This window comes from Lissotriton vulgaris, chromosome 6 (assembly GCF_964263255.1).
Source record: "Lissotriton vulgaris chromosome 6, aLisVul1.2, whole genome shotgun sequence".
Taxonomy (NCBI): Eukaryota; Metazoa; Chordata; class Amphibia; order Caudata; family Salamandridae; genus Lissotriton; species Lissotriton vulgaris.
The window spans coordinates 1,883,893,513-1,883,918,132 of NC_141694.1; the positions used below are offsets into that span (position 1 = coordinate 1,883,893,513).

Here is a 24,620-nt window from a genome sequence, read left to right on the forward strand (position 1 = left end):
AAGTGGCCTGCGAAGTGCAGAAAGAAGCAAGAGAATCTCAGAAAGCAGCAAGAGAAGTGCAAAAAGAGGCAAGAGAGGCACATAGAAAGGCAAAACAGGTGCAGAAAGAGGCAAGAGAATTGCAGAAATAAGGCAAGAGGGGTGCGGAAACACGCAAGAGTGGTGCAGAAAGATGCAAGAGAGGTAGAGAAACAAGAAAGAGAAGTGCAGAAAGAAGCAACAGAGGTGCAGATAGAGGCAAGAGGGGGCAAAACGAGACAAGAGAAGTAAAGAAAGAACCAGCAGAGGTGCAGAGTGAGGCAATAGAAGTGCAGAAAGAGGCCATAGAAGTGCAGAAAGAAATAAGAGAAGCTCAGAAAGCAGCAAGAGAAGTGCAGAAAGAGGCAAGAGATGCACAGAGAAAGGCAAAACAGGTGCAGCAAGAGGCAAGAGAATTGCAGAAAGAAAGAACCAACAGAGGTGCAGACAGAGGCAAGAGGGATGCTAAAGAGGAACGAGAAGTACAGAAGAACCAACCGAGGTACAGCAAGAGGCAAGAGAACTGTAGAAAGTGGGAAGAGAGGTGCAGAAAGAGGGAAGAGGGCTGCAGAAAGATGCAAGAGGGGTGCAGAAAAAAGCAAGAGAGGTGGAAAAACAATCAAGACAAGTGATAAAAGAAGCCACAGAGGTGGAGAAAGAGGCAAGGGAAGTGCAGAAACAACCAACAGAGGTGCAGAAAGAGGCAATAGAAGTGCGTAAAGAGGCCGGGGAAGTACAGAAAGAAGCAAGAGAAGTGCAGAAAGAAGCAAGAGAAGTGCAGACAAAGGCAAGAGAAGAGCAGGAGGCAAAAATACACAGATAAGGCTAGAGAAGTACAGAAAAAAGCATCAGGTGCAGAAAGAGGCAAGGGAGTTGTAGAAAGAGGAAAGAGATGTGCAGAAAGAAGCAAGAGAGGTACAGAAAGAGGCAAGAGACATCCAGAAACAAATAACAGAAAAGTAGAAATAGAAGTACAGATAGAGGCAAGAGAGGTACAGAAAGTGGAAGGAGGGGTCCTGAAAGAGGGAAGAGGGGTACATAATGAAGCAACGGGTGCAGAAAGAACCAGGAGAGGTAAATAACGAAGCAAAATGGATGCAGAAAGAGGCAATAGAAACGCACAAGGAAGCAACAGAGGGGCAGAAGAAGGCAAGAGTACTGCAGAAAGAGGCAAGAGAGTTGCAGAAACAGGCAAAAGAGTAGCAGAAAGAGGGAATAGGGTGGAGAAAGAGGCAAGAGGTACAGAAAGATGGAAAAGGGGTACAGAAAGAGGCAAGAGAAGTGCTGAAAGAAGTAACAGAGGTACAGAAAGAGGTGTGAGAAGTGCTGAAAGAAGGAACAGAAATGCAGAAAGAGGGAAGAGAAGTGCAGAAAGAAACAACAGAGTTGCAGAAAGAGGCAAGCAAAGTACATAAAGAGGCAAGAGAGGTGCACAAAGAGACAAGAGAGGTGCAGAAAAAGGTAAGTTGAGTGCCAAAAGAGGCAACAAGGTTGCAGAAAGAGGCAAGAGAAGTGCAGAAAAAGCCAAGAGAAGCGTAGAAAGATGCAAGGGAAGCGCAGAAAGAGGCAAGAGAAGTGCAGAAAGGCACGAGAAGTACATAAAGAGGCAAGAGATGCACAGAAAAGGCATGACGGGTACAGAAAGAGGCAATAGAACTGCAGAAAGAACCAACAGGGGTGCAGACAGAGGCTAGAGGGGCGCTGAAGAGGCAAGAGAAGTGCAGAAAAAATCAACAGAGGTACTGAAAGAGGCAATAGAAGTGTAGAAAGAGGCCGGAGAAGTGCAGAAAGAAGCAAGGGAAGTGTAGAAAGAGGCAAGGGAAGAGCAGAAAGAGCCAAGAGATGCACAGAAAAAGCTAAGAGAGGTGCAGAAAGAAGCAAGAGAACTGCAGGAAGAATCAACATTGGTGCAGACAGAGACAAGAGGGGTGCTGAAAGAGGCAAGAGAAGTGCAGAAAGAAGCAACAGAGATGCAGAAAGACGCATAGAGGTGTAGAAAGAAGCAGGAGAAGTGATAAAAAAAGAAGAGAGTTGCAGAAACAGGCAAAAGAAGTGCAGAAAGAGGCAAGAGAAGTCTTGAAAAAAGCAATAGAGGTGCATAAAGAAGCAAGAGAAGTGATAAAACAGACGAGAGTTGCGGAAACAAACAAGAAAGGTGCAGAAAAAGGAAGCAAAGGGCAGAGAGAGGGAAGTGAAGTGCAAAAAGAGGCACAAGGAATGCAGAAAGAAGCAACAGAGGGGCAGATAGAGGCAATAGAAGTGCAGAAAAAAACAACAAGAGGGGTGCAGAAAGAGGCAAGGGAAGTGCAGAAAGAGGCAAGAGAAGTCTTGAAAAAAGCAATAGAGGTTCATAAAGAAGCAAGAGAAGTGATAAAACAGACGAGAGTTGCAGAAACAAACAAGAAAGGTGCAGAAAAAGGAAGCAAAGGGCAGAGAGAGGGAAGTGAAGTGCAAAAAGAGGCACACGGAATGCAGAAAGAAGCAACAGAGGTGCAGAAAGAGGCAATAGAAGTGCAGAAAGAGGCCGGAGAAGAACGGAAAGAAGCAAAAGAAATGCAGAAAGAAGCAAGAGAACTGCAGAAGACCCAACATTGGTGCAGACAGAGGCAAGGGGGGAGCTGAACGAGGCAAGAGAAGTGCAGAAAAAAACAACAGAGATGCACAAAGAGGCAATGGAGGTGCATAAAGAGGAATGAGAGGTGCATAAAGAGGGAAGAGATGTGCATAAAGAGGGACGAGAGGTGCATAAAGAAGGAAGAGAGGTGCAGAAAGAAGAAACAGAGGTGCAGGAAGAGGCAAGAGAAGTACAGAAAGATCAACAGAGGTGCAGAAAGAGGCAATACAAGTGAAGAAATAGGCCAGAGTAGTACAGAAAGAAGCAAGAGAAGTGCAGAAAGAGGCAAGAACAGAGCAGAAAGAGGCAAAGGATGTGCAGAAAAAGGCAAGAGAGGTGCAGAAAGAAGCATGGGAACTGCAGAAAGACCCAACATTGTTGCAGACAGAGGCAAGGAAGGTGCTGAAAGAAGCAAGAGAATTACAGAAAAAAACAACAGAGGTGCATAAAGAGGCAAGGGAGGTACAGAAAGAGGGAAGAGAGGTACAAAAGAGACATCCAGAAACAAGCAACAGAAATGTAGAAAGAGAAGTACAGATAAAGGCAAGAGAGGTGCAAAAAGTAGAAGGAGGGGTGCAGAAAGAAGCAAAATGGATGTAGAAAGAGGCAAGAGAAAGGCACAAAGAAGTAACAGAGGTGCAGAAGGAGGCAAGATCACTGCAGAAAAAGAGAGGCAAGAGAGTTGCAGAAAGAGTGAATAGGGATGCAAAAATATGAAAGAGCAAGCTGGGGTACAGAAAGAAACAAGGGAAGTGCTGAAAGTAGTTACAGAGGTACATAAAGAGGTGAGCGAAGTGCTGAAAGAAGGAACGGAATTGCAGAAAGAGGGAAGAGAAGTGTAGAAAGAAATAACAGAGGTGCAGAAAGAGCCAAGCCAAGTGCAGACAGAGGCAAAGAGGTACGTAAAAAGACAAGAGAGGTACACAAAGAGACAAGAGAGGTGCAGAAAAGGGGAACTTGAGTGCCGAAAGAGGTAATAAGGGAGCAAAAAGAAGCAAGAGAAGTGCAGAAAGAAGCAACAGAGGTGCAGAAAGAGGCAAGATGGTTGCAGAAAGAGGCAAGATAAGTGCAGAAAAAGGCAATAGAAGTGCAGAAAGAAGCAAGGGAAGTACAGAAAGAGGCAAGGGAAGTGCAGAAAGAATGAGAAGTGAATAAAGAGGCAAGAGATGTGCAGGGAAAGGCAAGACAGGTGCAGAAAGAGGCAATAGAACTGTAGAAAGATCAAACAGAGGTGCAAAGAGGGATGCTGAAAGGCAAGAGAAGTGCAGAGAGAATCAACAGAGGTACAGAAATATGCAAGAGAACTGTAGAAAGAGGGAAGAGCGGTACAGAAAAACACAAGAGGGGTGCAGAAAGAAGTAAGAGAGGTGGAGAAACAAGCAAGAAATTTGCTGAAAGAAGCTACAGATGTGCAGAAAGAAGCAAGGGATGCAGAAAGAGGGAAGAGAAGTGCAGAAAGAGGTAAGATGGGTGCAGAAAGACGGAACAGAGGTGTAGAAAGAGGCAAGAAAAGTGCAGAAAAAAACAACAGTGGTGCAGAAAGAAGCAAGTGAGGTGCAGAAAGAGGCAACAGAGCTGCAGAAAGAGGCAAAAGAGGTGCAGAAAGTAGAAGAGATTAGCAGAAAGAGGCAAGAGAAGGGCAGAAAAAGAAAGAAAGGTACAAAAGTAAGTAACAGAAATGCAGAACGTGGCAAGATTTGCTTGCACACCATTAGTACCAATTTAGCACCCCCATTTAGCAATAAGAAACAGGTGACCATTCTAGGTTTGCAACTGACCTTCACCACGCTGTAACACTTGTCGCTGCATTTTTGATAATGTTTGAGACATTTGAGCTAGAAACAAGGCTTTTTTTGTTCAAATCTGTAGATTAGGCAGCAGATGATGGATTATATGGCTAATGCGGAAAATGTTTAATTGTGCGAAAGTCAGTGCAGCCAAGCAGTTGCATAATTCCAGTGGCCCTGCTCCTTCCTCTGACTAGGTCCAGAAGTGCTCCTCAGTGATTCCTTCTTTTTTTTGTCTTATTGAGTTCATAGTTTAGCTTCTACGGAAACGAGGAAGACTAAACCTGAGGTTATCACTCCATAACACAGACTACCATACCACATAATTACTCTCTATAACACATAATCCCACTCTACATAATACCTATACACTAAATACCACATACTTTCTATTCACATAATTTCACTGTACAACATACCACATAATTCCACTACACACAACATACATCCACTCAACTTCAAAAAACATTAGTAAAAATGTTTACATTTACAACACCAACATCTAACTCTTTCAAATGCGAGATCTATTACATTACAAATGCTTCTTTAACTGGTAGTCTCGTTTGCAGAGTGGTGGAGAAAGGGGGCGGTACCTCCGACCAGCCCTTAGGAATTATGCTGCGTAGGACTAACAGGAGGTACCAGGAGGGCTTCTTAGCCCCCAAAGTCCCTCAGGAGAATAGTGGACTTCATCCCCGAACATATAGTGTGCCAGGAGGGGCGTTTGCAGAGTGGTGGAGAAAGGGGGGCTTGGCCCCCGAAGACCTCTACAGGAGGTAACAGAAGGGGTAGTTGGACCCCGAGAACAACCTTGGGGGCCAACTATCCCTCCTATTACCTCCAGTTAGTCCCACACAGCAGCATTGGTAAGTACTCATTGCAGGCCACGCCCCTTTTGACCACCAGTCTGCAAACACGATCCCTGGCGTGCTCTTCGATGGGGATTAAAGTCCCTATTGCTGCTGGGGGTTCTTAGGGTCCAACTAGCCTACCTGATACCTTCAGTAGGCCCCAGATAGTGGGATTGATGAGAGGTGGACACAGGCCATGCCCCCTTTCTCCATCACTCTGCAAACGCGCCTCCAGCAGTGTGCCAAGAGGCGCGTTTGCAGAGTGGTGTAAAAAGGGGCATGGCCTTGGACCACCTCTGATCCGTGGTCCCAGTTGGCTCCCTGCCTCCTGCGGGAGCCCAAATTGCTTTTGGACAAAGGGGAGCTGCTGACATGCAGCTACCCTTGTCCAAAAGCAATCTGCTTTGCTTCATGAAAGCGAGAGAAGGTTGTCTGCTCTCGCTCCATGAAGCGAAGCAGAGTTTGCAATGACAGGGTGGGAGCAAACTGCAATGTCCCTGGGGTGGGCACTCCATTACTGGAGCCGGCCCTGGGGGGTGGCGGTCCCCAGGGACATGGAGGGCTTCAACAAGTTTAAAGCCCTGTGGAGGCGGTGGTCCCCGGGGATCTGCAACGGACCCCCACATTAACATATTTAGTGCCCAGAGGAGGTTGTAGTCCCCGGGTCAGTGTGGGGAGGGGCAGGACCCCCCTCCCACACTTCTCTAATTAGATTGGAGCCCAGAGGAGGTGGTGGTCCCTGGGGGTTGGCTAAACATACAAGATGGCTGCCACAATTTGTGTTGATAGTGAAACTGTGCCAAAGTTATAAGTACATTAAAACATAGTTGAATCCTTCGTTTTATTCTCTTCTCATTAGATCTGCCTAATAAAACCTGAAACACTGGTCCTGGTGGATCGTGCCTACTGACTGCTGCATTTGATGCTAATTCATCAAACACCAAAGATATAAGCAAAACAACACTTTATAGACAGTCTTTAACTTTTTCCCTCCCTATGATGAGCTGACACAGCAGTGGTGGCTGGTGATTTTTAAAAGTAGTGAAGTGCAATCCTTGTTCCAAGTTCTAATGAGTAAGCCTGGCTGCTTCTCAGAGTGTGAGTGGTGTTTGTTCACACTCACTGGCACTCAGTCTTACTCTATCAATCGTTGTCCCTTACCCTCATTTACTTAATGACATTAGTACTTTCACTTACCTGTACTCACTCTGACCCAGTCTGTCTCAGTGACTCACCCAGTGTTTTACTCTGTCTCACTTAATCTCACTCAGTCTTGTTTTCTCTCACTCATTCTGATTAACTTAATCTCACTCTGACTCACCTAGTCGCACTAAGTCCATCTTATCCTAAATCATTCTGACTCGCTCAATCTCACTGTGACTCATTCATTCTCACTGAGTCTCCGTTCAACTCAGTCTCACTCTGACTCACCCATACTCCGTCTCACTCATTCTCACTCAGCCACCTCCTGACTCGTAAGCGCTGCCTGATTAACACCTCCTGATTTTATTCAATCTTATTCTGATTCACTCCTACACACTTAATCTCACGTATACTTCCTCAGTCCCACTCATTCTCACTCTGACTCACTCTATCTCACTCATTCTCACTCTTACTCCATCTATCTCACTCATTCTCACTCTTTCTCACTCTATCTCACTCATTCTCTGACTATGACTCATTCAGATAGTGACTCATCCAGTCCTTCTCTCTCACTCTCATTCATCCTCACTTGTGCTCACTTGTCCTGTCTCTCATTCTCACTCACTCTGACTCACTCCTTCACTGACACTCACACAGTCACACATAGACACACAGACATTTCGCTCATACATGCACTCACTCACAAGAACACGCTCTCATGCATACATACAAAGCGTTTAAAGGTTGTTTTGTACTCTCCCTGTTGCTTCTTTGTTCCTGTTTGGAGTCCTTCTTTCTGCTATCAGGGCAGAAGCATGAACCTTAAACCTCGGATTTGCAGTCACAGATCTGAGCTTTCAGTCATCTCTTTCACCCCACCGTTTGCCAACTATGGCCCACATGCATCAAAGAAAAAACCGGTCGCAAATGGGCAGATTCTCAGAATCTGTGCCTTTGCGACCTGTATTTTTGTATTTGGGCTGCATCATCCAAGTAATCTCTAAATTGCGATTCCTTAAATTGCCATTGCATTTAAGGAATCACAAATTGAGATTCCTTAAATGCAATGCATTAAAGTAAAAAAAAAACTAGTGATTTTGCTAATAGGGGGAGCAAATTACCATGAATTTGAACTTCATGGTAATTAGCAAAAACTTTGAAAAATGCACTTAAGTGCATTTTTCAAAGTTCCATTTTACACACATACATACCCTTGGGGCATGTGTGTGCGCAAGATATTCTCATATGCAGATTTCAGGGGTGTAACACGGTGTCCTTTTGACACCCTAAACGTAACAGGGGAAACCCAATGAACCCTTGTAGGCTTGGGCAATGGTTATTTTAAGTCGAAGAAATGCTACAAGGGATTTGTTTGTGTAATGTTAAAACTCAGTTGGGAGTCGTATCAATAGTATCAAACTCCTGTGTAACAAGTATCACATATTTACTGAAATAGAGACCAATCTTATGGAAGGCAAAGGAGACACGGAGAGGTTATGAAATCTGTTCTTCAAAAAGTTTTATATAGATTCAGTAAAGTGAATTTTGAGTCAAAATATGGGGAGACATACATAAAAGGCAAAGAAGAAGTGAAAAGGGGTATATATCACTTCACCACATCAATTCACAACTTAAACATCAAACTCCAATCAATTTATAACAACAACCAAAAGAAATCAATTGGTGATGGTTGTATGCCTGTGCCCAAGCAACAGTAAAGGAGATGATGTAGCTGTCGACGTTTCGGTCTTATATTGCTGCCGTCGTCAAGACCATCATCAGGACCATGAAGTTCATTTGCAGGTAAAATAAACCCCCTGACAAGGGCACGGACGCTGGTACTATAGAACAATCACTGATATGTGTTGTCTTGTAGGTAGTGGCCCCTGTGTTTTAGAATGCTCTGTGGCAGTACAAGTCCTGCAGGGGGTGGTGTTCCGAGTAAGGCAGGGATTGCCTTTCGTCGTCGCTCGAGTCTGCTGGTCGGAAAAAAATGTAGTCAGCCTACATTTTTTTCCGACCAGCAGACTCGAGCGTCCGTGCCCTTGTCAGGGGGTTTATTTTACCTGCAAATGAACTTCATGGTCCTGATGATGGTCTTGACGACGGCAGCAATATAAGACCGAAACGTCGACAGCTACATCATCTCCTTTACTGTTGCTTGGGCACAGGCATACAACCATCACCAATTGATTTCTTTTGGTTGTTGTTATAAATTGATTGGAGTTTGATGTTTAAGTTGTGAATTGATGTGGTGAAGTGATATATACCCCTTTTCACTTCTTCTTTGCCTTTTATGTATGTCTCCCCATATTTTGACTCAAAATTCACTTTACTGAATCTATATAAAACTTTTTGAAGAACAGATTTCATAACCTCTCCGTGTCTCCTTTGCCTTCCATAAGATTGGTCTCTATTTCAGTAAATATGTGATACTTGTTACACAGGAGTTTGATACTATTGATACGACTCTCACTTTTGACACCCTGGCACTCTTGAAATTGCATTCTCAATTTGCGATTCTCTAATTGAGAATCGCAAATTGAGAATGTCTTCCCATTCATTCCTATAGGCCTCTAGGCCCATAGGAATGAATGGGGAGTTATTCCTTAATTGCGACTCGCAATTATGCGAGTCGCAATTAAGGAATGTTTAGAAATCGCAAATTTGTAAGCAATTTCTACATGTATAGCCTTTTGCTATTCCTTATTAGTGAATCTTTATTTTCGCTGAAAAGGAATCGCAAATGGCATTGTTGATGCATGTGCCAGTATGTGACGAGTTGGGAATGGGTGGGTTGACTGGCTGATTGATGTGTAGACACAGTCACTGCAGGGCTTCATTTAGATATGGCGATACCAAAGGGTATGATGGACGGAGTGTTTGAGGAAATCAAACACTCACCCCCCGTCAACTGATCTGGGTTTAATCCATCACCATTCTTTAGCTCACTCCGCCACCCCAGTTCAGACATGGCCATATGCAAATCAGTCTGACCCTGTGCCTCATGGGAACAGTCTAGCCCGAACTGCCAAGCCATGCCTTCCCTGGACCGGAAACAAGCATCCTGGGACCGGTTTCGGGTTCATAACCCTCATCAGCCAGGCTAGCTTGAATCCAGTGGCAAAGTGAGCAAGGGTCTCACGTCTGAGCATACCCTGCCAACTTATGGCGAACAAAGCGATACCAAAGGGGATGATGGACGGAGCATTTGAGCAAATCAAACACTCACCCCCAGTCAACTGATCTGGGTTTGATTCATCACCATTCTTTAGCTCACTCCGCCACCCCAGTTCAGACATGGCCATATGCAAATCAGTCTGACCCTGTGCCTCATGGGAACAGTCTAGCCCGAACTGCCAAGCCATGCCTTCCCTGGACCGGAAACAAGCATCCTGGGACCGGTTTCGGGTGCATAACCCTCATCAGCCAGGCTATCTTGAATCCAGTGGCAAAGTGAGCAAGGGTCTTGTTATATTCTGTATTCTGTATCTTTAAGTTCATTACTGTGGTGCATGTGCCATGTTTTCTTTTGTAAGTGTTCTGTGTTCCAGAGCTGAGGAGCCAAGTTAATAGACTGTTGGGAGCTCAGTTCAGCCTGGAACAGGACACAGATGAAGGTCATTCGTGCTGCCATTAAACATAACTTTAAAATCATCTTTTATCTTGTCTGAGCATACCTTTCCAACTTATGGCGAACAAAGCGATACCAAAGGGGATGATGGACGGAGCGTTTGAGATACATTTAGATATGGCTCTTTAGCACATCACAGGTGGGGAGGCACTGAGGTGCGCCAGGGTCCTGCCGGCAGGCCTGGGGGTTTCGCCAGCCCTGGATAATCTCTCTGATGGCTAGTGCTGGAGCCCTACTCTGCCTGCACCAGCCGTCAGACACTGTCACTAGCTGCCTCAGTCTGCTGCTTGATGCCATTTCTTTGTACACTCAGAGTGAATAATGAGCTTTTATTCACTCTCTTATAATGAAAATGGGCCAGAAAACATGAAGGGTGTGACCCTGGAGTCGTAAAGTGAGAGCCACCTCGGTAACACATGACATACCAGTAGAAACGCATACTTGTTGGCATCTGCCAGATTGTCTGCAGATGGGTCATGCAGTGGCAAGTTTACTAGAAAATCAGCACTTGTTAGCACCCCTTTATGTTTAGCCTGCCAGTCCCCCCTTGGTGGATCTGCACAAAGTTGAAAATACAAGAGTAATCGCCACATACTAAGGGCTTAATTACGAGTCTGGCGGTCCATTGACCTCCAGACTCGTGGGGGCGCAGCGGTGGCGGTCTCCGGACCTCCCTATCACAATAAGGCGGTCAGACCAACATTGCCCCCGTAGCTCCAGGGATCAGCCATTCCCTGGTAGTGGTGTGGCAGTGTAGAGGCAGTAATATGCTTTATCAGGACGGCCGCAGTTCTGCCAAGCATATTAATAGCTTCTTCTCCACCGCGGTTTTCATGGCGGTTCCACCATGAAAACTGTGGCAGGGAGGAAACAAAAGGGGCCCTCCAGGGCCTCCTTGTGCATCACACCCTGTGGATGCACACACCCTGTGGATGCATAACACCCTGTGGATGCATCACACCCTGTGGATGCATCACACCCTGTGGATGCATCACACCCTGTGGATGCACACACCCTGTGGATGCACACACCCTATGGATGCATCACACCCTGTGGATGCATCACACCCTGTGGATGCATCACACCCTGTGGATGCATCACACCCTGTGGATGCATCACACCCTGTGGATGCACACACCCTGTGGATGCACACACCCTGTGGATGCATCACACCCTGTGGATGCATCACACCCTGTGGATGCACACACCCTGTGGTTGCATCACGCCCTGTGGATGCATCACGCCCTGTGGATGCACACACCCTGCGGATGCATCACACCCTGTGGATGCATCACACCCTGTGGATGCATCACACCCTGTGGATGCATCACACCCTGTGGATGCATCACACCCTGTGGATGCACACACCCTGTGGATGCACACACCCTGTGGATGCACACACCCTGCGGATGCATCACACCCTGTGGATGCATCACATCCTGTGAATGCATCACACCCTGTGGATGCATCACACCCTGTGGATGCATCACACCCTGTGGATGCACACACCCTGTGGATGCACACACCCTGTGGATGCATCACACCCTGTGGATGCACACACCCTGTGGATGCATCACACCCTGTGGATGCATCACACCCTGTGGATGCATCACACCCTGTGGATGCATCACACCCTGTGGATGCACACACCCTGTGGATGCTTCACACACTGCGGATGCATCACACCCTGTGGATGCATCACACCCTGCGGATGCATCGCACCCTGTGGATGCATCACACCCTGTGGAAGCATCATACCCTGTGAAAGCATCACAACCTCTGGATGCATCACACCCTGTGGATGCATCACACCCTGTGGATGCATCACACCCTGTGGATGCATCACACCCTCTGGATGCATCACACCCTGTGGATGCATCACACCCTGTGGGTGCATCACACCCTGCGGATGCATCACACCCTGTGGATGCATCACACCCTCTGGATGCATCACACGCTGTGGATGCATCACACCGTGCGGATGCATCACACCCTGCGGATGCATCACACCCTGTGGATGCATCACACCCTGCGGATGCATCACACCCTGCGGATGCATCACACCCTGTGGATGCATCACACCCTGTGGATGCATCACACCCTGTGGATGCACACACCCTGTGGATGCATCACACCCTGTGGATGCAAACACCCTGTGGATGCATCACACCCTCTGGATGCATCACACGCTGTGGATGCATCACACCCTGTGGATGCATCACACCCTGTGGATGCATCACACCCTGTGGATGCATCACACCCTGTGGATGCACACACCCTGTGGATGCATCACATCCTGTGGATGCACACACCCTGTGGATGCATCACACCCTGTGGATGCATCACACCCTGCGGATGCATCACACCCTGCGGATGCATCACACCCTGCGGATGCATCACACCCTGCGGATGCACACACCCTGTGGATGCATCACATCCTGTGGATGCACACACCCTGTGGATGCATCACACCCTGTGGATGCACACACCCTGTGGATGCATCACACCCCGTGGATGCATCACACCCTGTGGATGCATCACACCCTGTGGATGCACACACCCTGTGGATGCATCACACCCTCTGGATGCATCACACGCTGTGGATGCATCACACCCTGTGGATGCATCACACCCTGTGGATGCACACACCCTGTGGATGCATCACACCCTGTGGATGCACACACCCTGTGGATGCATTACATCCTGTGGATGCACACACCCTGTGGACGCATCACACCCTGTGGATGCATCACACCTGTGGATGCATCACACCCTGTGGATGCATCACACCCTGTGAATGCATCACACCCTGCGGATGCATCACACCCTGTGGATGCATCACACCCTGTGGATGCACACCCTGTGGATGCATCACATCCTGTGGATGCACACACCCTGTAGATGCATCACACCCTGTGGATGCATCACACCCTGTGGATGCATCACACCCTGCGGATGCATCACACCCTGCGGATGCACACACCTGTGGATGCATCACATCCTGTGGATGCACACACCCTGTGGATGCACACACCCTGTGGATGCATCACACCCTGTGGATGCACACACCCTGTGGATGCATCACACCCCGTGGATGCATCACACCCTGTGGATGCACACACCCTGTGGATGCATCACACCCTCTGGATGCATCACACGCTGTGGATGCATCACACCCTCTGGATGCATCACACGCTGTGGATGCATCACACCCTGTGGATGCACACACCCTGTGGATGCATCACACCCTGTGGATGCACACACCCTGTGGTTGCATCACATCCTGTGAATGCACACACCCTGTGGATGCATCACACCCTGTGGATGCATCACACCCTGTGGATGCATCACACCCTGCGGATGCATCACACCCTGCGGATGCACACACCCTGTGGATGCATCACATCCTGTGGATGCACACACCCTGTGGATGCACACACCCAGTGGATGCATCACACCTTGTGTATGCACACACCCTGTGGATGCATCACACCCTGTGGATGCATCACACCCTGTGGATGCATCACATCATGTGGATGCACACACCCTGTGGATGCATCACACCCCGTGGATGCATCACACCCTGTGGATGCATCACACCCTGTGGATGCACACACCCTGTGGATGCATCACACCCTCTGGATGCATCACACGCTGTGGATGCATCACACCCTGTGGATGCATCACACCCTGTGGATGCATCACACCCTGTGGATGCACACACCCTGTGGATGCATCACACCCTGTGGATGCATCACACCCTGTGGATGCATCACACCCTGCGGCTGCATCACACCCTGCGGATGCATCACACCCTGCGGATGCATCACACCCTGCGGATGCACACACCCTGTGGATGCATCACATCCTGTGGATGCACACACCCTGTGGATGCATCACACCCTGTGGATGCACACACCCTGTGGATGCATCACACCCCGTGGATGCATCACACCCTGTGGATGCATCACACCCTGTGGATGCACACACCCTGTGGATGCATCACACCCTCTGGATGCATCACACGCTGTGGATGCATCACACCCTGTGGATGCATCACACCCTGTGGATGCATCACACCCTGTGGATGCACACACCCTGTGGATGCATCACACCCTGTGGATGCACACACCCTGTGGATGCATCACATCCTGGGGATGCACACACCCTGTGGATGCATCACACCCTGTGGATGCATCACACCCTGTGGATGCATCACACCCTGTGAATGCATCACACCCTGCGGATGCATCACACCCTGTGGATGCATCACACCCTGTGGATGCACACCCTGTGGATGCATCACATCCTGTGGATGCACACACCCTGTGGATGCATCACACCCTGTGGATGCATCACACCCTGTGGATGCATCACTCCCTGCGTATGCATCACACCCTGTGGATGCATCACACCCTGTGGATGCACACACCCTGTGGATGCACACACCCTGTGGATGCATCACACCCTGTGGATGCATCACACCCTGTGGATGCACACACCCTGTGAATGCATCACACCCCGTGGATGCATCACACCCTGTGGATGCACACACCCTGTGGATGCATCACACCCTCTGGATGCATCACACGCTGTGGATGCATCACACCCTGTGGATGCATCGCACCCTGTGGATGCATCACACCCTGTGGATGCACACACCCTGTGGATGCATCACACCCTGTGGATGCACACACCCTGTGGATGCATCACATCCTGTGAATGCACACACCCTGTGGATGCATCACACCCTGTGGATGCATCACACCCTGCGGATGCATCACACCCTGCGGATGCACACACCCTGTGGATGCATCACATCCTGTGGATGCACACACCCTGTGGATGCACACACCCTGTGGATGCATCACACCTTGTGTATGCACACACCCTGTGGATGCATCACACCCTGTGGATGCATCACACCCTGTGGATGCATCACACCCTGTGGATGCATCACATCATGTGGATGCACACACCCTGTGGATGCATCACACCCTGTGGATGCATCACACCCTGTGGATGCATCACACCCTGCGGATGCATCACACCCTGCGGATGCACACACCCTGTGGATGCATCACATCCTGTGGATGCACACACCCTGTGGATGCACACACCTTGTGGATGCATCACATCCTGTGGATGCACACACCTGTGGATGCATCACACCCTGTGGATGCATCACACCCTGTGGATGCATCTCACCCTGTGGATGCATCACACCCTGTGGATGCATCACACCCTGCGGATGCATCACACCCTGTGGATGCATCACACCCTGTGGATGCATCACACCCTGTGGATGCATCACACCCTGTGGATGCACCACACCCTGTGGATGCACACACCCTGCGGATGCATCACACCCCGTGGATGCACCACACCCTGTGGATGCACACACCCTGTGGACGCATCACACCCTGTGGATGCATCACACCCTATGGATGCACACACCCTGTGGATGCATCACACCCTGTGGATACACACACCTGTGGATGCATCACACCCTGTGGATGCATCACACCCTGTGGATGCATCTCACCCTGTGGATGCATCACACCCTGTGGATGCATCACACCCTGCGGATGCATCACACCCTGTGGATGCATCACACCCTGTGGATGCATCACACCCTGCGGATGCATCACACCCTGTGGATGCACACACCCTGCGGATGCATCACACCCTGTGGATGCACCACACCCTGTGGATGCACACACCCTGTGGACGCATCACACCCTGTGGATGCATCACACTCTGTGGATGCATCACACCCTGTGGATGCACACACGGGGGCTCAACATGTGCCCCCCCGTGTCCATGCAGACCAGCTCCTGATTGGCTTTACGGTCCATGCCATGCAGGAACTGTTTTAGCGTTCCCATTACGGTGTCCATTTTCAGGGCAGCGCTGTGGGAACATTAGAAAAAAGCCCGCCATATAGGAGGAGACTCAACGTTTGCATGACATTTCGCAAACACATAGGGCGTGACCACGGGTTTGGCGGTGCGGCTGCGGGGCAGACCTGGCATCGCACCGCCAAACTAGTAATCAGGCCCTATGTGTTTGCGAAACGTCATGCATGTCAAACAGAGCCAAAGCAAAAAGCAAATCAATAAATGACTTTTCAACTGACAAGATATAAAGAAGAAAATACTTTTTATATGTGTCTGTGATGTTTGTCTGCTCTAATTTGATATGAGAGTAGGTGTGTTTACGTGATCCAGTGTCATTTATGGATTTACATCTCTTTGTTTAGTGGGAGTGGGGGATGGGTCAAGTTACTAAAGAGTAATGTGATTTTGTTCCTAAAATCAATAAATTCCCAAAAAAAGATGTAAAGAGGATATACAAAGTGTTAACCCTTTCAGGCCTATTCTCTACCTTTTTCAAACGCTAATTCCTCTAAAAGTATTGAGGGAATTTGGATCGAATCAACGAAAACACACCTTCTGAGTGAAGTTTGAAATTCCTGCCAAGTTGGTGTACATATGTTCATTGGGTTTGGCTGTAGATGAGAGCAACAGTTCCCATAGGAGCTAAAATGGGAATTTTTTACCTCTTTTTGACTCTCTTTTTTTTCTCTGTATGGAACTGCATAAACCTTATTTGACTGTTCTAAGAGTAGCAGATTAGACACAGATCAATTAAAGCAACAGAACGTTAAAGGTGAATGAATCGATGCCAAGTGTGACTAAATCATAACTGAAGATTATTGATTGTCCAAAACATCAGAACAATGCAACAGAAAGTTTGCACCGTTTTACCCCTGGAGGTGGAATGTGGGTTTGTGTGATGTATTTGCTATGTTTGAATGTGTAATGTGTTGCATTGTGAGGTGTATGTGTAATCCTGCATGAGGTCCATGTGCGGAGGAAGCTTGCACTGCTACTACCACTGGTGTCACTGGTATGGATGTGTGAATCATACTTGAACCGCTGATACTTGCTCTGTGCCTGTTCCGTTTGGGTAGTACGCTCTACTGTGTGTAAAGAAAGCTTGCAATGGTCCTGCCAGTGCTGTCCCTGTTCTATGCATGAAGGAAGCATGCACTGCTACAGTCAGTGCTATGCATGTTGTGGGTGCTTGTACTGGTGCCACTATCTCTGTTTCTGCAGTAAATTTGCACCGCTGCAGCCAGTGCTGCCCCTGTTCTGTGTGTGGAGGGAGCTTGCACTGCTGCAGCCAGTGCTGCCCCTGTTCTGTTTGTAGAGGAAGCTTGCACTGCTGCAGCCAGTGCTGTCCCTATTCTGTGTGTAGAGGAAGCTTGCACTGCTGCAGCCAGTGCTGCGCCTGTTCTGTCTGTCGAGGAAGCATGCACTGCTGCAGCCAGTGCTGGGCCTGTTCTGTGTGTCGAGGAAGCTTGCACTGCTGCAGCCAGTGCTGCCCCTGTTCTGTGTGTGGAGGGAGCTTGCACTGCTGCAGCCAGTGCTGCACCTGTTCTGTGTGTCGAGGAAGCTTGCACTGCGGCAGCCAGTGCTGCACCTGTTCTGTGTGTCGAGGAAGCTTGCACTGCTGCAGCCAGTGCTGCGCCTGTTCTGTGTGTCGAGGAAGCTTGCACTGCTGCAGCCAGTGCTGCGCCTGTTCTGTGTGTGATGGAAGCTTGCACTGCTGCAGCCAGTGCGGCCCCTGTTCTGTGTGTGAAGGAAGCTTGCACTGCTGCAGCCAGTGCTGCCCCTGTTCTGGTTGTGGAGGAAGCTTGCACTGCTGGAGCCAGTGCTGCCCCTGTTCCATGTGTGAAGGAACTTGCACTGCTGCAGCCAGTGCTGCGCCTGTTCTGTGTGTCGAGGAAGCTTGCACTGCTGCAGCCAGTGCTGCGCCTGTTCTGTGTGTGGAGGAAGCATGCACTGCTGCAGCCAGTGCTGCCCCTGTTCTGGTTGTGGAGGAAGCATGCACTGCTGCAGCCAGTGCTGCCCCTGTTCTGTGTGTTGAGGAAGCTTGCACTGCTAAAGCCAGTGCTGCGCCTGTTCTGTGTGTCGAGGAAGCTTGCACTGCTGCAGCCAGTGCTGCGCCTGTTCTGTGTGTGATGGAAGCTTGCACTGCTGCAGCCAGTGCGGCCCCTGTTCTGTGTGTGAAGGAAGCTTGCACTGCTGCAGCCAGTGCTGCCCCTGTTCTGGTTGTGGAGGAAGCTTGCACTGCTGGAGCCAGTGCTGCCCCTGTTCCATGTGTGAAGGAACTTGCACTGCTGCAGCCAGTGCTGCGCCTGTTCTGTGTGTCGAGGAAGCTTGCACTGCTGCAGCCAGTGCTGCGCCTGTTCTGTGTGTGGAGGAAGCATGCACTGCTGCAGCCAGTGCTGCCCCTGTTCTGGTTGTGGAGGAAGCATGCACTGCTGCAGCCAGTGCTGCCCCTGTTCTGTGTGTTGAGGAAGCTTGCACTGCTAAAGCCAGTGCTGCACCTGTTCTGTGTGTGGAGGAAGGTTGCACAGCTGCAGCCAGTGCTGCCCCTGTTCTGTGTGTAGAGGAAGCTTGCAACGCTCCTGCGAGTGCTGTACCTGTTCTGTGTGTGGAGGAAGCTTGCACTGCTGCAGCCAGTGCTGCGTCTGTTCTGTGTGTGGAGGAAGCATGCACTGCTGCAGCCAGTGCTGCCCCTGTTCTGGTTGTGGAGGAAGCATGCACTGCTGAAGCCAGTGCTGCCCCTGTTCTGTGTGTGGAGGGAGCTTGCACTGCTGCAGCCAGTGCTGCGCCTGTTTTGTGTGTCGAGGAAGCTTGCACTGCTGCAGCCAGTGCTGCGCCTGTTCTGCGTGTCGAGGAAGCTTGCATTGCTGTAGCCAGTGCTGCGCCTGTTCTGTGTGTTGAGGAAGCTTGCACTGCTAAAGCCAGTGCTGCACCTGTTCTGTGTGTGGAGGAAGGTTGCACAGCTGCAGCCAGTGCTGCCCCTGTTCTGTGTGTGGAGGAAGCTTGCACTGCTGCAGCCAGTGCTGCGTCTGTTCTGTGTGTGGAGGAAGCATGCACTGCTGCAGCCAGTGCTGCCCCTGTTCTGGTTGTGGAGGAAGGTTGCACAGCTGCAGCCAGTGCTGCCCCTGTTCTGTGTGTGGAGGAAGCTTGCAATGCTCCTGCCAGTGCTGCGCCTGTTCTGTGTGTCGAGGAAGCTTGCACTGCTGCAGCCAGTGCGTCACCTGTTCTGTGTGTGGAGGAAGCTTGCACTGCTGCAGCCAGTGCTGCTCCTGTTCTGTGTGTGGAGGAAGCTTGCACTGCTGCAGCCAGTGCTGCCCCTGTTCTGGTTGTGGAGGAAGCTTGCACTGCTGCAGCCAGTGCTGCCCCAGTTCTGGTTGTGGAGGAAGCATGCACTGCTGCAGCCAGTGCTGCGCCTGTTCTGTGTGTTGAGGATGCTTGCACTGCTAAAGCCAGTGCTGCACCTGTTCTGTGTGTGGAGGAAGGTTGCACAGCTGCAGCCAGTGCTGCCCCTGTTCTGTTTCTGGAGGAAGCTTGCACTGCTGCTGCCAGTGCTGCCCCTGTTCTGTTTGTGGAGAAAGCTTGCACTGCTGCAGCCAGTGCTGCCCCTATTCTGTGTGTGGAGAAAGCTTGCACTGCTGCAGCCAGTGCTGCCCCTATTCTGTGTGTGGAGAAAGCTTGCACTGCTGCAGCCAGTGCTGCCCCTATTCTGTGTGTGGAGAAAGCTTGCACTGCTGCAGCCAGTGCTGCCCCTTTTCCGTGTGTGGAGGAAGCTTGCACTGCTGCAGCCAGTGCTGCGCGTGTTCCATGTGTGCAGGAAGCTTGCACTGCTGCAGCCAGTGCTGCGCGTGTTCCGTGTGTGCAGGAAGCTTGCACTGCTGCAGCCAGTGCTGCCCCTTTTCCGTGTGTGCAGGAAGCTTGCAATGCTGCAGCCAGTGCTGCCCCTGTTCTGTGTGTGCAGGAAGCTTGCAATGCTGCAGCCAGTGCTGCCCCTGTTCTGTGTGTTGAGGAAGCTTGCACTGCTGCAGCCAGTGCTGCCCCTGTTCTGTGTGTTGAGGAAGCTTGCACTGCTGCAGCCAGTGCTGCCCCTGTTCTGTGTGTGGAGGAAGCTTGCACTGCTGCAGCCAGTGCTGCGCGTGTTCCATGTGTGCAGGAAGCTTGCACTGCTGCAGTCAGTGCTGCGCATGTTCCGTGTGTGCAGGAAGCTTGCACTGCTTTTCTTCATCTGAATAGAGTTCGAAGGAACCTTTTTTTGCCCTGGGACCCCTAACCATGGCTCCGGCATGCCATGTATTGAGGTTCATTATTATACATATATAGATATTTCTCCCTAACCTTCACATCAGGGATGACGTCTCTCTATCAGGTGCGCCTGGGCCTGCTCTGGGTCACCTGTGAAGTGTGAAGTTGTGATGGGTTTATTCTCAGAGAGGCACAGGCTGGACTCTGACAATGCCATGGATGCCCCCTCTGCCTGCAGCCCTACACGTCTGAATGTATGTTCAGTATTACACTTATGGTAAAGATCAGGCCCCTGCTTTGTGCCAGTTCCGTGGGGCTGCCGGACCCAAAGCAGCCGGAAGTGTGTGAGCCCCCCTCCCTCCAGGCGTTGCCATGAGACCCCTGCATTGCCCCCGTACCTAATGGAAAGCAATTCAAGTCGCAGTTCCTTTGGCAGCATTTCTTTGGCGGAGTGCAGACTCTGTCCGTGCCGCATTGATTGTTGAGATCAAAGGTTTTCTCGCACGCTGCTATCACAGCCTCATCTAGCGCACCACACTTGAGGTCTCCCTCTGTAATGAACAAAATGTAAGAATCGGTTAGTCGGCGGCTTCATCGTTCAGAGACAGCCCCTGAAGAGTTTCCTTGATCATTGGAGCCAGTTTGTACAATGCAGAAGATGGTTGAGCACAGAGCACAGAGAGCATCAGAGTCCAGCCTTACACAGAGCACCAGAAGCATCAGTGTGCAGCCTTACACAGCGCACCAAAAGCATCAGAGTCCAGCCTTAAACAGTGCACCAAAAGCATCAGTGTGCAGCCTTACACAGAGCACCAGAAGCATCAGTGTCCAGCCTTACACAGAGCACCAGTGTCCAGCCTTACACAGAGCACCAAAAGCATCAGAGCCCAGCCTTACACAGAGCACCAAAAGCATCAGTGTCCAGCCTTACACAGAGCACCAGAAGCATCAGTGTCCAGCCTTACACAGAGCACCAGTGTCCAGCCTTACACAGAGCACCAAAAGCATCAGAGTCCAGCCTTACACAGAGCACCAAAAGCATCAGTGTGCAGCCTTACACATGCACCAAAAGTATCAGAGTCCAGCCTTACACAGTGCACCAAAAGCATCAGAGTCCAGCCTTACACAGAGCACCAAAAGCATCAGAGTCAGCCTTACACAGAGCACCACAAGCATCAGAGTCCAGCCTTACACAGAGCAACAAAAGCATCAGATTCCAGCCTTACACAGAGCACCAAAAGCATCAGAGTCTAGCCTTACACAGCGCACCAAAAGCATCAGAGTCCAGCCTACACAGCGCACCAAAAGCATCAGAGTCCAGCCTTACACAGAGCAACAGAGCACCAAAAGCATCAGAGTTCAGCCTTACACAGAGCACCAAAAGCATCAGTGTGCAGCCTTACACAGCGCACCAAAAGCATCAGAGTCCAGCCTTACACAGAGCACCAAAAGCATCAGTGTTCAGCCTTACACAGAGCACCAAAAGCATCGGAGTTCAGCCTTACACAGAGCACCAAAAGCATCAGAGTCCAGCCTTACACAGAGCACCAAAAGCATCAGTCTGCAGCCTTACACAGTGCACCAAAAGCATCAGTGTGCAGCCTTACACAGAGCACCAGAAGCATCAGAGTCCAGCCTTACACAGAGCACCAGAAGCATCAGTGTGCAGCCTTACACAGAGCACCAAAAGCCAGCCTTACACAGAGCACCAAAAGCATCAGAGTCCAGCCTTACACAGAGCACCAGAAGCATCAGAGTCCAGCCTTACACAGAGCAACAGAGCACCAAAAGCATCAGAGTGCAGCCTTACACAGAGCACCAAAAGCATCAGAGTCCAGCCTTACACAGAGCACCAGAAGCATCAGTGTGCAGCCTTACACAGAGCACCAAAAGCATCAGTGTGCAGCCTTAGACAGAGCACCAGAAGCATCAGAGTCCAGCCTTACACAGTGCACCAAAATCATCAGTGTGCAGCCTTACACAGGGCACCAAAAGCATCAGAGTCCAGCCTTACACAGAGCACCAGAAGCATCAGTGTGCAGCCTTACACAGAGCACCAAAAGCATCAGTGTGCAGCCTTACACAGAGCACCAGAAGCATCAGAGTCCAGCCTTACACAGTGCACCAAAATCATCAGTGTGCAGCCTTACACAGCGCAACAAAAGCATCAGAGTCCAGCCTTACACAGCACACCAAAAGCATCAGTGTGCAGCCTTGCACAGTGCACCAAAAGCCTCAGAGTCCAGCCTTACACAGCGCACCAAAAGCATCAGTGTGCAGCCTTACACAGAGCACCAAAAGCATCAGAGTCCAGCCTTACAGCGTGCACCACAAGCATCAGTGTGCAGCCTTACACCGTGCACCAAAAGCATCAGTGTGCAGCCTTACACCGTGCACCAAAAGCATCAGAGTCCAGCCTTACACCGTGCACCACAAGCATCAGTGTGCAGCCTAAGACAGTGCACCAAAAGCATCGGAGTTCAGCATTACACAGAGCACCAAAAGCATCAGTGTCAGAGTTCAGCCTTACACAGCGCACCAAAAGCATCAGTGTGCAGCCTTACACAGAGCACCAAAAGCATCAGAGACCAGCCTTACACCGTGCACCACAAGCATCAGTGTGTAGCCTTACACCGTGCACCAAAAGCATCAGTGTGCAGCCTTACACCGTGCACCAAAATCATCAGTGTGCTGCCTTACACCGAGCACCAAAAGCATCAGAGTCCAGCCTTACACCGAGCACCAAAAGCATCACAGTCCAGCATTACACCGAGCACCAAAAGCACCAGAGTGCAGCCTTACACAGAGCACCAAAAGCATCAGAGTCCAGCATTACACAGAGCACCAAAAGCATCAGAGTCCAGCCTTACACAGAGCACCAAAAGCATCAGAGTCCAGCCTTACACAGAGCACGAAAAGCATCAGAGTGCATCCTTACACAGAGCACCAAAAGCATCAGAGTCCAGCCTTACACAGATCACCAAAAGCATCAGAGTGCAGCCTTACACAGAGCATCAAAAGCAGAGTCCAGCCTTACACCGTGAACCAAAAGCATCAGAGTGCAGCCTAACACAGAGCACCAAAAGCATCAGAGTCCAGCCTTACACAGCGCACCAAAAGCATCAGTGTGCAGCCTTACACAGAGCACCAAAAGCATCAGAGTCCAGCCTTACACAGAGCATCAAAAGCAGAGTCCAGCCTTACACCGTGAACCAAAAGCATCAGAGTGCAGCCTAACACAGAGCACCAAAAGCATCAGAGTCCAGCCTTACACAGCACACCAAAAGCATCAGAGTGCAGCCTTACACAGTGCACCAAAAGCATCAGAGTCCAGCATTACACAGAGCACCAAAAGCATCAGAGTCCATCCTTACACAGTGCACCAAAAGCATCAGAGTCCAGCCTTACACAGTGCACCAAAAGCATTAGAGTCCAGCATTACACAGAGCACCAAAAGCATCAGAGTCCAGCCTTACACAGAGCACCAAAAGCATCAGAGTCCAGCCTTACACAGAGCACCGAAAGCATCAGTGTGCAGACACATGTATCCGTGAGCACTGTCTGTGTGCAGGACAACCCAGAGGGAGCGTCAACGTGCACACAGCTCCCTGCCACTGAAGCTCGCACCCTCTCCCTCATCTGCTGCGGCTGCACACAGCTCCCTTCCAAGGAAGCTCACACCCTCTCCCTCATGTGCTGCAGCTGCACACAGCTCCCTCCCAAGGAAGCTCGCACCCTGTCCCTCATCTGCTGCAGCTGCACACAGCTCCCTCCCAAGGAAGCTCGCACCCTCTCCCTCATCTGCTGCGGCTGCGCACAGCTCCCTGCCACTGAAGCTCGCACCCTCTCCCTCATGTGCTGCAGCTGCACACAGACCCCTCCGAAGGAAGCTCGCACCCTCTCCCTCATCTTCTGAAGCTGCACACAGCTCCCTGCCAAGGGAGCTCGCACCCTCTCCCTCATGTGCTGCGGCTGCACACATCTCCCTGCCACTGAAGCTCGCACCCTCTCCCTCATCTGCTGCAACTGCACACAGCTCCCTGCCACTGAAGCTTGCACCCGCTCCCTCATGTGCTGCAGCTGCACACAGCTCCCTCCCAAGGGAGCTCGCACCCTCTCCCTCATGTGCTGCAGCTGTACACAGCTCCCTGCCACTGAAGCGCGCACCCTCTCCCTCATCTGCTGCGGCTGCACACAGCTCCCTGCCAATGAAGCTCGCACCCTCTCCCTCATGTGCCACAGCTGCACACAGCTCCCTCCCAAGGGAGCTCACACCCTCTCCCTCATGTGCTGTGGCTGCACACAGCTCCCTCCCAAGGAAGCTCGCCCCCTCTCCCTCATCTGCTGCAGCTGCACACAGCTCCCTCCCAAGGAAGCTCGCACCCTCTCCCTCATCTGCTGCAGCTGCACACAGCTCCCTCCCAAGGAAGCTCGCAC

At 50.4% G+C, this 24,620-nt stretch overlaps 1 long non-coding RNA gene across 1 annotated transcript in view; it reads right to left on the reverse strand.

The window, feature by feature from the left end:
- LOC147709770 (uncharacterized) overlaps positions 1 to 24,620 on the reverse strand; it is a 56,313-nt gene that overhangs the window by 13,202 nt on the left and 18,491 nt on the right. Inside the window, exon 2 of the long non-coding RNA XR_015296728.1 lies at positions 20,582 to 20,734. This is a non-coding gene — a long non-coding RNA (uncharacterized LOC147709770). The remainder of the gene's footprint in view (positions 1 to 20,581; positions 20,735 to 24,620) is intronic.